Raw genomic sequence first — 14776 nt, 5'->3', positions numbered from 1 at the left:
GACTACTTGACCCACCCAACCGCTACACACCACAGAAATCGCAGTGAGGCTGCCAGATATTGTGACGAAGTCACCAGATACAGATATTGTGGCAGACCCACCAGAACAGATATATGTGGCAGAGCCACCAGATCAGATAATCGTGGCATAGCCACCAGAACAGATATATGTGGCAGAGCCACCAGATCAGATAATTGTGGCATAGCCACCAGGACGCTTCCTCCATAATATAACCCATGTCCCCATGCAACAGATATATAATCATGGAATACATCATACAGAATCAGATCGTCATGCTTTTCAGTCAAAATTAACCCTAGGGGTATAACGGTAATTTTGCACCTAGGGGTACAACAGTAATTTTCCATACATAGGGGTATTATAGTAATTTAGCTACTTTTAGGGTTTTCATGCATATCCTAACTATTTACGTCCTATCAAAACACTTACCGGGCATACTTACTGAATTGGGCCCGTTGACCCATGAACCCGATCTTTGGCCCATTAAGCCCAAATTATCAAAATATACGAAATCGCGCGTACTGCAGTTTATTACTTTAGATTACCAAATATACAAACCCAACTATCTTACGAGCATTCGCACACTCGAAAATTCCTAAAATACTGACTTTTTGGCATTTCGGCTTTCCGGCTTTTGCCAATTTTGTCTATGAGAGGGTGTCAGTTACACACCTGTTTGCGACGATATGCTGACGAGATCCACACACGAACTGCCTACAATTGGATTACTAACACGTTAATCTAACTATTCAAATACGAACTATGTATTAACCCCTTACAATATTCGGCCAATCACACCTACAGATCATAGTAAGCTTATAAGAAATCAATAAGCAACTCATTAACAATTTTTTTGTCAATGTTTACCACATAATCAAAATTTCACTGCAAGCTATCTTCCTGAGCAACAGTCACTAAATCATTTATAACTGGAGGTACGAAGCTCCAAATCAAGTGCCGTTAATTTTCCCTGAAAATAGACTCATATATCTTCTATTCATAAAATTTTCAGAATTTTTGGTATGGCCAATCAATACCAGATTTTTCTTAAAGTTTCTCATGTTTCACTGTTTGACTAATCTGACCACTCTTCATTACGAATCAAATTTCTCATTGTAAAGAATTCAAAATATGTTCTCGTTTATTCCATTTGAAACTAGACTCATTAAGATTTAATTACATAATTTATGCAGCTTCTAACTCATTTCCCACAATTTATGGTGATTTTCCAAAGTCACGTTACTGCTGCTGTCCCAAGCAGATTTATTACCAAATCACTATTTCACACATAACTTGCATGCATGTTATTTAAACATGTATATCACCAATCAATCATCACATATATATGATTTTACTTAAGTATAATCTCCATTTCATCATTTCAAAGCATAACATGTTAGCCGATTTTTCCCTTTAGCATCTAAGGCACATGCATGCTCATTTGTTTGGCTCAACTTCACCTATATTCCATTTTTCATCAAAAGAACATGAAACAACAACCATTTCCTTCATTTTAATTCATGACTAAATGCTCACAACACAACTAAAACCAAAATATGCTTCAAGAGTTAAGGTAGAATCAAGAAAAACTCATGAACATCAAGATAGAAGTAAACTACCATGAACTTACCTTCAATTTTCTTCCCCAAGTGACCGAACATTCAAGAGCTTTCTCCTCTCTTTTCTCTTCTCTAAATTTCGGCTATGATGAACAAAGATGGACAAAACTTTGTTCTTTTCACCCCTTTTTCTTTTAATAAAATTTCATATTTCATCCATTTAATTCTTTAATACAAAAGACATGAAATGTCCTTCATGGAACATTTACCTAAACCATTATCATGGAAAATTTACCTAACCCATTATCATGGAATATTTACCTAATCTATTATCATGGAACATTTACCTAACCCATTATCAATTTGTACCATGAATTATGGATATCAAGTGCTCATATTGTCTACAACAACATGATGGCTGGCCACTTCATGTAAAATGGGAGGTTTGTCATGCAAATCCTCCTATTTTGCACTCCTATTTATTTGGCCACTTCAAATTAGCCTATAGCATTTTCAAATATTTTCACATAGGCCCTATTTCATAATTTCACTCCCTTTTTCTTATGGAACAAAAATTAACTAAAATTACCGGGTTCTATCTTAAGCTTGGGCCTTCTAGATTCCCACTAACATAATTAAACCTATGCCAACATTCACCGAATTCCCGAAAATTAGGGCGTGACATGTTTTTAGCGGCGTTTGAGTAGAAAACGCCACCAAATATCGAGCATTAGCAGTGCTTTCTGAGAAGTGCCGCAATAGATCGAGTATTAGCGGCTTTTTTAGAATGCGCCGCTATAGGTGGATCAATTACGGTGTTTGTATAAAAACGCCGCTAAAAAACTAAGCCGAGCGACGACGTTTACATTGAGCTTCAATGGCATTTGCTGTGCTTTATTAAAAACGCCGCTATAGGTCGACCTTTAGTGGCACTTTACTAGAAACACTGCTAAAGGTCGACCTAAAAAAAAAACGCCGCTAAAAAATTAAACAAAACGACGTCGTTTTGTTTTGAACTTCAGTGGCATTAGCGGCGCTTTATTAAAACGCCATAATAGATCGATCATTAGCTGCATTTTTAGGAAAACGCCGCCATAGGTCGACCATTAGTGGCGCTTTTCCGAAAACACCGCTAAAAGATTAGGTAGAACGTCATCATTTTGCTTTGAGCTTCAGCGACATTAACGGCGCTTTGTGAAAAACGCCGCAATAGATTGAGTTTTAGAGGCGCTTTATCAAAAACGCCGCTAAAGATCTAAACTATTTTAAGGTTTAGGGATTATGGGTTTAGGGATTATAGGTTTAAAGGTTAGGGTATATGATTGTAATTAAGGTTTAGGGTTTAGATTAATTAGTATTTTTAATTTATATATTAAATAATCTTTTATATATAATTGTAAATGAGATAATATTAAAATTATAACAAATTATTTATTGAAAAATAAATAAAGAAGTAATGATTGATATGGAGAGGATCAAATTATAACAAATTAAACAAGGTCTTATTTTTATTTTGAATTCGATTTTATTTTGATCATATCGGAAACCGAGTTTATAAAAAATAAAAATTAACTACACCATTCACTTAGCTATGGGAAAGTTAATTTCATTTTAGTTACTTAATTATGAAAAGTTACACTTTGATAAATAAACTATTTAGAAGTTTTCATTTAATTAAGTTACGAAGCTGTTAAAATCAATGTTATGGCTTTCTCTAAACCATAACCCCTAACCCCTTAAATCAATAACCCTTTAAATCTCAAACTGTAAATCTCTAACCGTAAACCCTAAACTATAAACCTTAAACCATAAATATTAAACCTTGAATCCTAAACCATAAAACCCTAAACTATAGATAGTACTAAACCCTTAAACCCTTAAATATAGATTCCTAAATCATAAAGCTGTAAACTTAAATCATGAGACCCTAAATTATAAAACTTAAAACTATGAACCCTAAATCTTAATCCATAAACCCTAAATCCAAAACCATAAAACCTTAAACTATAGACAGTAAACCCTTAAACACTTAAATACTAAATCCTAAACACTGTAAGAATAAATTTCATATGGATATATATTGATATATAGATATTAATGTAAAAGAACGACACAAACATATAAAAATGGGAAACAACATTTCAATCTCTATCCTCTAAATATTCAAATTATATATTACCATGTAATGTTTTAATAAAAAATTAATAATATTAACTATTTAGATTAATTAATAATATTATAAAAATATATAGACTAAATCATATTAAAAATTGAAGTATATGCAAATAAATCTGAAATTTAAATATATTAGAGAGACCAAAGTAAAATTTAACCATGTATTAATAGTAAATAATAATAATAATAATAATAATAATAATAATAATAATAATAATAATAAAAGAGAAAAAAAAGGAAGGAAAAATTATTGGGCTTTATATTGCATACTTAGTGGTGTTTTAGAAAAAAACGCCGCAAACATGTATTAATAATTTAAACTATGTCGTTTTGAAGCTTTGTTATTAGTGGCGCTTTTCAAAAAACGCCACAAAACATCTATTAAGAAAATGTAAAATGGCGTCGTTTACATCCTTGTTATTAGTGGCGCTTCTATAAACGCCGCAACAGGTGTAAATTACCGACGTTTTCACTAGAAAACGCCACAAACATCTATTAATAGATTGCAAAACGACGTCGTTATAACCTTGTTATTAGTGGCGCTTTTTAGAAAAATGCCACAAAACATCTAAAGAGATTTCAAAACATCGTCATTTTATAGCCTTTTATTAGTGGCGCTTTTATAAACGCCACAAAAGGTGTGAAATACCGACGTTTTCACCAGAAACACCACAAAAATCTATTACCAAATTGTAAAAACTGCGTCGTTTGTATCCTTCTAATTAGTGGCACTTCATAAAAATGCCACAAATATTTATTAATAGATTGAAAACGATGTCAGTTTTTGGAGCCCCAATTTCCCTTTACATTTCCCCAGTTCAGTTTACCCCGCTTACTTTTCCCTTTACTTCGTCTGTTTCAGAAATCCCCTAAAATTTCCCTTTACTTCCAAACCCTGATTTCAAAAATCCCTTATAATTTCCCCCAAAGAGATATCCTCAAATAGTTTTCCCTGAAGTCCCTTTGATTTGCTCTGCTATAAGTAGTTTTCCCATAACAATTTTTGATTTTGCACCCTAATTGCGTCTACGTCTTCCCCAACTTAAACCCAATTTCATTCCCCTATTTACCCAATTTCTTTTCTCTCATTTTCCTTAATTGCGTCTGCGTCTGCGTCTGCCTCTTCTCTCCGCCGCTGCCGCTGGAATTTCATGTCCTATAGGTATTGTTACTACTTATATGGACACTTTATTTAGTTTTAGTCTCTTTGAAAATGGATAATGCATGTCATCTTTGTGTTTATATTGACTTTGTTAGGTTGTATTTTATTACTTTATAAGCTTCGAATTTATATTTTTTTTATGAGTACAATGTGTCTTACTTGGGTGTTTAGGAAATGATGAGATCTTGAGAAAAGGGTTTTCCAGTTTGTTCACGTTATGAGATCTTATGTTCATGTTGTTCATATACAACAGCTACTGTTGTTGACCATTTGTAAAAAAAGAATCATTTACCCGGTGATGTAAGAGTAATGAATTTTTACTGAAGTGAAATTGTATTAAAATTTATGCATATAATAGTATAACTGAAATAATGTAGCAATATAAAAATATGATCAAAAGCAAAGTAACTCGTATAATTAAATCAGGGCAGGGCAAGATTCATATGGAAGCACACAAACACAAAAGGCTGCATTACTGAAGCAATATGGAGGACTGGGATTCATATGATTACCTATTTCTTAAGCAGTGTGAAATTAGGAAAGAACATGCGACGCATCTGCCATTCAATTATCACTAATAGCTTGGTCCACTGTATCAATAGCAAGGAACACATAGAGTAATGCCATTCCATTTTTCTTTACTTATTTACAAATTGATAGAATTCAACTTATAGGTTAATGATATAGGTTTAATGCACTGCTTCATTGGATGGGATTCATCCACTTTGTTTAATGCATTTTTTTGCTATTCAATTTGCAATTTTCAATATCAGATGTACGTTTCAGATGCTTTAAAGTTCACAGGCACTATGAAATAAGTCATTTTTTGGGAGCACTTTTCTCCCTAATTTTCTTTTAAAGTGAATAATATCAAGAACTTCTAGATTCACAATCAGTTTGTTTAATGCATTTTTCCATTACACGTGTGATGATGATACTGGATAATCTATTTGGTTAATGCAGATTTGATTACACATAAATTTCTGTGTAATGAAATTGATGTTGCAAATTAGTAGGTTTATAGTTGTGAGGTTTTCTACTTATGGATTAACTTTTGATATCCATTAGCCTTGTACTTTATCAGAATGTGTTATATTTCCTCAACAATATCTAATTTGAGTTTATAGAAGCAATAAACCCATGTTGTAAACGGTGGATGTAGTAAACCCATGTTAGTCTAATTTCAAAGGGTTTTTGAATTTCCATTTTAGTCTATAAATTTTTAAGTTTATTGCTGTACATTTTTTTTAATGTAAAAATCAAATTACTATTCTTGTTTATCCTTGGATTATTTTTTAATTTCATGGCTGTTCATTGTTTACAGGTGTAATTTAATTTGCTGGAATTGACTCTACCATCCAATTTACAATTTCTAAGAGGTATGTATATTTAATTTGCTAAATCTTTATTTGATGTCTCTCCATTGAAATCTGCCATGTATTGCATGAGCTAAGTGAATTTTTGCTCAATTTGCAACCTTTTAATAATATTATATCTCTCTACATGTATGCTTGCCACGTGAATTTTTTCTACCCTATTTTTGTAATTTGTGATTAAATATTTCTATATTTCTATCACGATTTTTAATAAATTAAATTATTAGTATAATATGTCCCATCCCGATATAAATATCTAATAAAATATTTTATATATTTTTATAATTAAATTTAAATTATTATTGAAATATTCTCGTCCGTTTATCACAAATATTATCGTCCGCTTTATCACTTAAGTTAAAACTTTTTATTCAAAATAAATCATAGCTTTTAAGCTAAATACGGATGTTCACACAATGTTTTAACATGTACTTAAGAAAAGATGACTTGTAAAACATAAATTAAATTAAGTGTGGACTATTGTACATCTGTATTTTAACGCACATGTGATTTGTCAAATAAAAGCAAAAGACACGTCTATATTAAAACAAGGTTCAATCTTATTTTAATTAATATAATTTGGATTAATTTATTTAATTATTATTTAATTAATATAATTTAGATTAATTTATTTAAATATTATTTAATTAATATAATTTGGATTGATTTATTTAAATATTATTAAATTAATATAATTTTTATAAATATAATTTAAATTAAAATAATTTTTTCCATGTGATTTTCCACATCGTCAAAATTTATTTTTATTTTTTTTCGAGGTATAAAAATGGAATGTCAAGTAATAAATTTATTGTCAAGTTTAATATATAAGAACATATTAAATCTAAGAAAATGGAATGCTGAAAATAATTAAAATATTATATCATTTTACTATATAAGAATTTATACTTGTATAAATTATTAATGTGCAAAATTTATAAGATTCTAAAATATATATACTTGAATACATCACTAGTACGTAAAATATATACTTGAACTTACATAACTCACATAACTTACATAAGTTAATTATACTTATAAATAAACAACTTACTCGTGTAATTTGTTGTCAAGTTTAGACTTCAAGAACTACGAAATGGATAGGAGTTGGATGAAATTGTCAATGGTAAGCAACGCCTATCGAAATGGGGTACAAACTTTTCTAAATTTTGCATTTCAAAATGCAAGCCAAGAGAATATGATTCTTTGCCCGTGTAAGATGATGTGGATAAATATATTTACGAATAACGATGTAGTAAGATTTTACGATTTTTTAATTATATGTAATATTATACTTTAAATCTTAGTCTTGTAAAACATTTCAACATTTTATATGTACTATTATTATTTAATTAGTTACTAAAATTTCAACTATTTTATGTGTATTATAGGAAAAATGCGTAGAAGAAGATTACGAGATTTAAGTATTGTCCAGAATACTCCAAATTCGGAAGAAGCAAATAATGAAAAGCAGACAGTGGTTGGATCTTCGAATGTGCCAGAGACACTTGAGGAGTTCGCAGAATTTCAAAGTAATGTTAAGTTTATTTTACATGTGTGTTGACTTTTATTATTGATTTATTTTTCAATTTTAATATAATAATATATTATTTTTCAGTTAAAATCGGTGGCATGTGCAGAGGTCGAGGATGTACGCTACTTAAAGATTTATACGACTTAAATTCTGTAGAGCGTGTCAAAGTAAGTAGAAACAGACATGGTAAGCCTGTTGGATCTGAAGCTCGACTTTTAGCAGGCTATTTTGGCATTGTAGCACGAAATGCCAATATGTTGCCCATCAACTACGAATCATGGCATCACATGCCTGATAGCAACAAAAATCAAGCTCTCGATAGTATTAAGGTAACAAAACGTGAATGTAATTTATAATACTTTGGTTTAAGTTTCATTTATATTTACATTCTAAACTTGTGTTTTTTTAGGAGAGATTTGCTTTAGAGGTCTAGGATGACTATATCAAGCAGGCATTAGGTAAAAAATGGAGAGACCATACAAGTAATTTGAAAAAAGAATATTTTAAAAAAGACATAACCCTCGAAGAAAAATTACGAAATGTCCCACAGGGAATGTTGAGGTACCAATGGGAAGATACGGTTAGATTCTGGAATTCAAAGAAAGGAGAGGTATTACGTACTTCCAAACTCTTATAAATTTTTCGGTATATAGTGTTTACTATATACATAATAATAATTTCATTATGTAGGACCGTGAGCGAGTTGGAACAAGCAGCAGGCAAAAATAAAAATTCACCCACACAGCAGGGTCGAGAAGTTTTGCTTCTGTAGCTGAGGCTGAGGTATTATGAATTTCCTAAACCCTAAATATTAATGACTTTCCACTATTAAAATATTTTTACTACTATATTGTAGAAAGTCTCGTCTGGTCAAAAAGTTGGACGCTTTCAGCTTTTTGAGATTATGCATAGAAAGAAAGATGGATCTCCTATGACATCCGAAGCTGGAGAAATTATGGTATATTTACTTAATAATCTGATTTATTATAAATATTTATAATGTTTAATTATAATGGTTTAATTTGTCATTAGTAGTTTTAAACAGTGTTAAGTTATGTTGCATTCTTTTTTATTATATATTCCGTTTCTAACTCTTTGATTGATTTATTAGGAGAAACTAAAGGAGAAGAAGGCGGAGTATGAAGCGATTGTTTCGAATGATAGTTCTGTTAATCTTGAAAACATTGATAACAGAATTATTACTGAAGTTTTGGGTCCTGAAATGTATGGTCGGGTTTGATTTCAAGGATCTGGTGTTACCCCGACCCAATATTTTGGCTCCGGCTCCCAATAATACATGCCTTTCGGGAGTCAAGCTTAAGCTGAAGTTCAGAAGTTAAGAGACAAGATAGCTCAGATGCAAGCGAGCACAGTTGAGAAAATTTCTGAGGTTTAAAGAAAATATGAAGAACTTCAGCAATAGTTTAGAGCGGATGCAGCAGCGAGGGAGGCAGCATCAGCAGCGAGGGAGGCAGAGGCAGCAGCGAGGAAGGCAGAGCAAAGCAGAAAGTACGATAAGCTCCAGCTACAACTTAAGCAAATGATGGAGATGTTTCAGCAGTCGCAAAAGTCGCCATCTTAGAAATTGGTTTTCTGGTTGTAAGAATATTTTTAACATTTTCACATTTAACATTATTGTAAGAATATTTTAAGTTATACTTCATTTATTAATTTACATCATATATCTTTCGTTGAATTTGATGTATCATTTAGATTTAATCTTTTTGGTTTTAATTTTTATGCTACATTTGCTGTTTTTGGTTGGATTTCATGCTATATTTGCTGTTATTGGTTGGATTTAATGCAGGAAGGGTGGGATATTGGTGAAAAATATACATTTGCAATTCTGCCAAAATTACGGCGTTTGTAAAAAAAGCGCTGCTAAAAGCCATGACTATTAGCGGCGCCTCTACCACAAACGCCGCTAAAAGCCATGACTTTTAGCGACGCCTCTCCCACAAACGCCGCTAAAATCCATGACTATTAGCGGCACCTCTCCCACAAACGCCGCTAAAGGCCATGCCTAGTAGCGGCGCTTCTCTCACAAACGCCGCCAAAGGCCATGACTATTAGCGGCGTTTCTCCCGCAAACGCCGCTAAAGGACATGACTTTTAGCAGCGCTTCTCTCACAAACGCCGCTAAAGGCCATGACTTTTAGCGGCGTTTTTTTAAATAAATATCGCAAACTTTTACGACATTTTCTATACCCTAAACCCTAAATCCTAAAGGCTAAAAAAAAAGGCCTCTAAAAGTCTATTTTCCTATAGTGTCCATACTTTGGTTGATCTATGACATCCGCTGGGAGGGGTCTTTATAAGAAATATCAAGGAGAAAAGAAGGCTGTTTCGATTCTACTATGAAAATCGATTCTACTATAAAATAGATTTAAAGAGGCTAATAGATGGTATGCCATGGTCATTTAATAGGCATATTATTGTGTTTCATCGATTGGAACCAGGAGAAGATTTGCTACAAGTTTTACTTTTTTTCTCAGAGTTCTGGGTGCAAATTCATAATCTTCCGATAGGGATGATTTCGGGGGCTTAGCACGTCAGTTTGGAAATTTTATTTGCCACTTCATCCAATATGATACAACTTTTGTGACAAGGGGAATAAGGAGGCATATGCAAATCATGGTTAAATTGGATGTTCGAGTTCCATTGAAACGAAAGAAAAAAACTATCATTAGACCAAAACCGGGAAGGGTACGTTTATTTCCACTATGAAAGATTAACATTATTCTGCTTTCTATATAGGAAATTAGGCTACGATGAGGGTTTTTGTCCAATAAGGGTGATAACTGGTTCTCAGGAAGGGTGCCACCAGTGAATAGCATATGGCTTCTGGATGACAACTTGGACGTTAGTCATGCAGGTGGAAGTCCAATGGGAATAGATCTGGATGGGCGTGCTGACGAGAGGAGTTTTGGAGTCATCTAAACTTCTTATCTTTATTTGAATTGACGGGGGAAGGGAGTGGCTAATTAATGAGCAGGAACTTACTGGACAGATGGAAGTGGGCTTTAACTCAGAAGACTACCTAATTGAAATGATAGATGGGAAGAAGAGGCAACACACGCTAAAAGTACAACCAACTGTTTTTGTAATTAATGATTCACCGGATTTGGGAGGTAATAATGAGATATTGGCTGTTGCTAGAAAACAGGCTAGCTGGATGTAATACAAATTTTAAGTTGGAATGTCTATATTTTGGGGCAACCACGGTCTATGAAATTTTTTAAGAATAAATTGAGACATATGCAGCCCCAACTTTTGTTTCTCATAGGGACATGAATTCATTATAATATACATTGTATCGATATCACTTGATTTATCTTAATTAAACGAAACAAAACAAAAATTAAAAATAATGTATAAATTATAATAATCTATTTAATTTTTATATTCAACATTTTATAAATTTGAAAAACGGGTCAAATTCAACGTAGACTTTGAATATCAAAACTAGACCTTAGCTTATATTTTAAATGGACCTTTTTTGTCCTAAGTTTACTTTATAATCGGTTGGGATCAAGTTGGGCCAATGTTATATCAACAATGTCCTTTTGTTACAAAAATCGTTAATTTGATATGTTAAATCTTATGTGACATAATTTAAAATAAAATTTTAAAGAAAATAAATGCAAAAATTTTGATTTTGAAGTTTCCGAAGCTTTTGTAAACGACTAGTCATAAAATGTGTTCTATTCTTATAACAAAAGATTGAACCCTTGACTACATTGTTAAGAAATAAGATGAATAATTACCACACCACACCTTATGGTTGCATAGAAATACAATTATATATAAAATTATATGGAAAATAATAAAATGAGTAAGTAAATTTAATAAAATTTCTATATAAATAAATTTGATAAAATGAATTTAAAAGGTAACACACCTATAGTAATTAACCAGACTTTGTTAGATATTTATATTTTATTAGCTATTTATATTTTATATAAAATATTGTTATAAATAGTAATTTAATTAATCTCAACAGGTGTTATGCAACTGAGGCGAGGTATGCTGATTACGGTGGAGTTTTTGAATTTTTAGTATCCAAGTTTTGGTAGCATGCGTAGTTGTAATATGTAAGTCTCCACTCTATCATATACGTATATTAGGAGTGGATTTTGTCTGATTTTATTCTATTATATTTTTACTAATTTGATTTTATATTATACTTGATTGAATTTGTATATGTATTTGTACTTGTAGTTCATAATGGATTTGGTTTTTTGGCATAATAATTTTTTGGCCTCCAACTTTATAAAAAATCATTTTAGCCTTCTATATTTATTTATTTATTTTTGTATTTTATAGCTCTTAAACTAGTATTATTTGTCAAATCACCTCAAAATATATGTCACATCAACAAAGCTAATAAACGTTAATTTTTCTATTCATTTTTAGACGATTTAATAAACAATACAAATTTAAAGACTAAAAGAAACAAAAAAATTAAATAAATAGGTAATGAATTAAACTCTAAAAAAAGTGTTACAAAATCATATCAGTTAGTAACGAAATCCTTAATTAAATAATTAATAGATTTTTTGGGGGTGATATTGAGTTAATCCCTTTCTCAGGTAATTAGTGAATAACGTAACGGAAACATAGTAGAAGAAAAAACTGGGCTGGTTGTTTCCAAATTCATAAAAAACATTAGATTATTTTCCATAATTTCTTAATTCCATTACATTAGTTTTGCTGTAATTACCAAAACCATCGTTTTAGCTTAAACGGGTTAAATTAAAGTCTCATAATTTATAAATTTCCTTTCCTTCTATAATTCCTTTTGACCTATATTTATCTGTCAGTTCTTGGCCCCAGTTTTTCATCAAAATAATAAAAATCTTTTTGCAGCAATGGCTACCCTGAAGCTTTTCTTTTCATTTCTTATGGTTACAGTTCATTTGATTTCATCCATGGCGGCCAATAGGCATATGCTTATGGGTAATCAAATGATTGACTCAAACTGGTATGATGCCCATGCAACATTTTATGGTGATATGAGTGGTGGTGGCACCATGCGTAAGTATATATATTGTGTTTTGGTTATTGCAACATTTTATGCTTTGCATTGCGTATGTCGAGATTTAAATCTTGAGACCGTGTTTGATTATTGCAGAGGGAGCTTGAGGATATGGTGATCTATTCAAGAAGGGTATGGACTCCAGACGACAGCACTAAGCACAGCATTGTTCAACAATGGTCTCACCTGCGGGGCTTGTTTCGAGATCAAGTGTTTCAATGACCCTCAATGGTGTTATCCGAAAGCCGGCTCTATCTTAGTGACCGCAACCAATTTTTGTCCTCCCAATTACTCGAAACCGGATGGGAACTGGTGCAATCCACCATTAAAACACTTTGATCTATCAAAGCCGATGTTCACTAAGCTAGCGTATTACAAAGCCGGGATCATCCCGGTCAAGTACCGTCGTGTCTTGTGCTACAAGAAAGGTGGGGTTCAATTCCAAATTAAGGGAAACCCTTACTTGACATTGGTGTTGTTGTACAACGTAGGAGGAGTTGGTGATGTTAAGGATGTTAAAATCAAAGGGTCGAGTACCGGGTCGTGGTTGCAGATGAGCCGCAATTGGGGTGTGAATTGGCAGACGGGAACGAAGTTAGTGGGGCAAGGCTTATCGTTTCAGGTGACTACTAGTGAAGGGAAAATGATTGTGTTCGATAACGTTGTGCCAGCTAATTGGCAGTTTAATCAAGTATTTGATGGGAAAAAGAACTTCTAGGACATCCTTTTTTTTTTTTTTTTTGGTTTTTAAGGTAGTTTATAGTTTAGGGTTTTGATTGGTGCATGCCCTAGGCGTGCATGTTTGTTTTATATAAAACAAGAAATTTAATAAACATAATTGCAAATTTTGAGATAATGTTGCCCAAAATTATCCTGTTTCATTCACATGTTATTAAAATGTTTAGTCTAACACTTGTTTTCTTACAACTTACATGCAATTACACAAGATTAAGGTTTTGTGTGGTTATACAAAATATCATATTATTACACTAATTATTACATTAGAGAAATTTCTAAAGGCTTTCCATCTCTTTGTGACTCGAGTATTTAAGATTCTGAATACTTAATATCAAATGTTTTGTAGACAATATAAACTAGATTGATTAAATTCAAAAAGTAAATCTCAATTGTATTTATGTTCGCTCTTAATTTAATTAAAATCAAATTTTTTCATTAAAGAAATATAGAACACAGTATTTTTCATTAAAAATTAATACAAATGGAATAAAATAAATTGAAAAAATTATTTGTTATGTTATTAGTGAAAATATTACACTACATGAATAGAGCGAGTGTAGTAAAAAATATTAAAAATGGATACATTGTAGTATCAAGTAGAACTAAATTGTTTTACTGCAATAAATTCTACGTTACTAACCAGAGATTAATTTTTAAAAGTAAACATAATAAAAAATAAATAGAAAGAAATTCATAGAATTTATGGAATGTGCTTAAATTGTAGCATTTTTATTAAAGGGGCTGAATTATACGGGCTAACATTGGACCATTGCAATGCATTAGTTTCAAAGCTTTAGCCAACCTAACCTTCGGCCTTTCAAGTCATTCCCAACAAAAGCTCAGGACTTCTTAAGTATGAGTTGGGTCTGACTTTAACTAAATTATTTTAAAGCTTGAGTTATCACTTAATTTGAAATGATATGAATTTAAGATAAATATTTTTTAATTTGAATTAATCTTGATTACTATTTAATTCAAAAGATTTTATTTGATTTAAGTTTGGATTACAAGATGTTTACTCAAGATTCATTCTAATTTTTCTTTGTCACTTTTCCATGTACATATTATGGTACATGATATTTAAAAAAAATAAATTATAATTGCTCCTTTCAATAATATCATTTCTATGATTCAAATATGAGTATATTATCTACAAAATAAGATGATACATAA

General features: G+C 31.5%; 1 pseudogene; it reads left to right on the top strand.

Annotated features, from left to right (window-relative positions):
* Window positions 1–10837: 10837 nt before the first annotated feature.
* On the top strand, window positions 10838–13705 carry LOC108459106 (expansin-A23-like; annotated as a pseudogene).
* The last annotated feature ends 1071 nt before the right edge of the window (window positions 13706–14776 follow it).

This window comes from Gossypium arboreum, chromosome 4 (genome assembly GCF_025698485.1).
Source record: "Gossypium arboreum isolate Shixiya-1 chromosome 4, ASM2569848v2, whole genome shotgun sequence".
Lineage (NCBI taxonomy): Eukaryota > Viridiplantae > Streptophyta > Magnoliopsida > Malvales > Malvaceae > Gossypium > Gossypium arboreum.
Note: the sequence above shows the minus strand (reverse complement) of the source record. Positions and strands in the feature narration are given on the sequence as shown.